The following is a 3,429-nucleotide window of genomic DNA, read 5'->3' on the forward strand; positions in this document are numbered from 1 at the left end:
TAAAGACATTTTTGTCTTTTATGTTCATCACTGTATCTGCAGTACCTAGAAAGTGCCCACCCAGCACATTCATAGTAGGTAATTAATAAATATTTGCAGAAAAATGAAGGATATTAGTTCTTAGCAATACTTGCTGATTAATTGGATGACTGAGAAGCCTTCAGTCAGTTTTCAGAAACTTCAGACCTAGGTTTTCAAAGTTGTAAGGATCAAAGTTGGTTGAGCATGGGCTGGGATAGGGATGAAAGGAAGAACGAGGGATTTCCCCTCTCTGACCACAGCTTCCTACCACAGTTCCCACTTCCCTGTTCTAAGTACCTCAAATGGCCAACACTTCATAATTTACCCAGTAGCTAACCATTTGGGGGGCCATATTTGATTTTTTCCTAATGAGCACTCCATTGTCACATACTTCATGATGCCCAGAAAGGTTTCCATTGTTATTAACTCAGATTACTCAATTTTGTGCTTTGACAATTACTCTAATCTTCTATTTAATCTCTGGACCTTGGTCTTTCTTCACTCCAATTTATCACTGCCAGTCTAATCTTTCCAGAATATCACTTTTATGATGCTACTACCCTGCTCAAAAGTTTTTGACTCCTATACATCATCTACTTAAAAGATTTAAATATCTTAGCTTTGTATCTATAACCCTCGGTAACCAGGACCCCATTCATCTGTCTTCCCTGTGTTATTACCCAGAACTCTTGGACAGAACTCTTCAGTTCCAACTAGTCAGGTGTACTTATGTCTTCCCCAAACCACCTTGTGTTTCTATGCCTCTGTATTTATTTTCTTGCTCATGGGTCCTAAAAGTTCCAAGTTCTCTGGTCTCCAGCCTAAGTCCCTTTTTTGGATGTCCAAATTATAATTCAGTGAGCCTTCTCTCCTTAAGTAACTATCAGAATTTCTGAAGAATGCTCTCAAATTCCATAAAACCATTCTGTTGTCACTTGTCACCATGGTTGATCTTTCACCCCAGAAAAATCCTCACCCTCAGTTGATCACAGCTTGCTCTTTCAAAGTTGGATTCACAGGCTGCTGCTGCTCTCCAGAGACAATTTTGTGCCAGGCATGTTCCCAGGCTGTATATCTTATCCCACACAGTCCAGCTAAATTCAGATTACAGTATAATAGTTTGCAAAATTTTACACCAGGCTTAGGGATAGCTAGAGAAACTACTGCACTACTGATACTCTTGGACCTTAGTCGCCCACCCTTCCCCACTCCCTCTCTTTTTCTCCACACCTGCAGTCACACTTCAAGGGCCGGCTTTTTTCCAGCAAGTGGGCTCATTCAGTCAGGGAACAGATACTGAGTGTCAATTAAGTGCCAGGCAGTGTGCTAGGCACTGGGGATGAACCAAATACACACAGTTCCTGTTTTCCAGACAGACATAAAATAAATTACTACAAATAGTTGAGCAAATAATTCTAAGTATGCAAAATGCTGCCAAAGAAATACCTGGAGTACAATTTTAGGTCCTCTACATTCTCTGTGGCTCAGGAAGAGGGGGGAAAAACAGTGTTCCCATCTCTTACAGATATCTAACCACATTAATAATGGTATAATCTGTAGAAAAGCAATTTTGACCTTTAGGAAGACACCATTTTACATTATTATGCAGACAGTTTAGCTCCTACGTTTTTTTTTGTTTTTAATATTTCCTCCACAGAGAATGAAAAGAGCCAAAATGAATGAACACTTAAACTGTGTGCTTGACACCATTCTAAGCCCAATGTACATATTAATTTATATAATTTTCACAATAACCTATGAAGGAGTCCTATTATTTTCCCCATTTCACAGATGAGGCAACTAAGGCACCGAAAGATTATAACTAGCTCAAAGTCACACAGAAAGTAATGGCAGAATTAAAAATTCAGGCAATCTGACTGCAACCCAAAGTCTTTGTTACTATGCCATTATACCTCTCAATACAGAGAATTGCATAATCTTTCTTCAAAGGTGCATTCCCATCTTTTGCCTCTGAACGTTCATCCCAGGGCCAGGCTCAGAGCACTCTGCCACATCATGCTTCTCCACTCGGCTGGACTGCTTTCCTTCTTAGTTGTTGAAACCCCACTAGTTCTTCTATAGAAGCCAGATGAAACCCTTCCTAGGCCTAGTTCACAGTGATCACTTCCATCTCTGAATTCATGTTACAATCACTGTCTATAAAAACTCTTACAGATTACGTTCTCTACTAGGTTTATAGGGAGTGTATGTTTCCCCAAAGTAAATCACACAGTGCCTTGTACAGAACTGGTACTCAGAAAGAATTATTGATTAAGAGAGGGTCCCCAGCTTGTAGGGGTCTGTGTGGTAGGCGGCCAAACTGGTAGCAAATGAACATTTTAGTTTTTGATTTTATGTTTTTTATATGAGTTAACAAAAAATCTATGTTATGACCATGTCTGGAAAATATTCATTCAATAAACAATTAATGTGCCAAAGCATTGTGCTAAGTATTAGAAGTAAAACAAACTCTCTCTCCTGAGCTGTATACCTAAATTTCCAGCCGCCTTCCAGATACAATCACAGGTTCAAATCCAAGATCATCATCCTTACCCCTGCAACTCAGAAACACATATTCCAAACTTGCCCCTTCCTCAAGGTTTCAACATTTCTTTTAGGGTCTCCATCATCATTTTGGGCATACATGTCAATCACTTTTTCCATTAAAAAAATATAAGTTATATATTCATTTTACTAGGGTAACAAGGAGACAGTACTAAGGCATCCTGTGCTTTACTCTTTTGCCAACTTAATAATACCATCAGGACAACCCTCTTTGTTTACATGTAGTTCTTGTATTAGCTGTGGGGGCAGCTCAGTTTTAATTTATTACGTGATAAAAGAGTTTACAATTATGTTCAGAACATTATTTTTTTATTGAGGATTTTAAGTGGGACAAATGAATTAAAGGAATTGTTATGTTTTCCACAGCTCCAGAGATGTAAACCTTTATGCAGTGAAGAAACGTGACTAAGTGAAACTCAAATTTTAAAAGCTAATGATTCATATTAATGATCAGTGGTTAGAGATGTTTAGTTTTCTGTCACAATTTCAATCCAGAATTAATTTGGTTCTAAAATAAAATAAATGGAAAACTGAGGACTCACTTGAATCTTAACGCAACAAATATGAACTAGATTTTTAGTTCTTTGTAATTTTCTGTAAAAATTCCATAACTGTATTGGTGTAGATTATGCTAGGGATGAAATTTGGTTCCTGTGTTAGTATTCCAGATAAATTTAAAGAAAGGCATCTTGGTATTTGTTTTCTTTTGCTCTAAGCAGCTTCTTTACATTTTACTTGAATTAACTTGCAAAGTAAATGTTTATCCATAAATCAGTATTAAAATTAAAAACTGGTAAATAGGTAATAAAAAGTTATCTAAATATAGATAATCTGAAAAAAACA

Source organism: Grampus griseus, assembly GCF_964374135.1.
Source record: "Grampus griseus genome assembly, chromosome: 8".
NCBI lineage: Eukaryota > Metazoa > Chordata > Mammalia > Artiodactyla > Delphinidae > Grampus > Grampus griseus.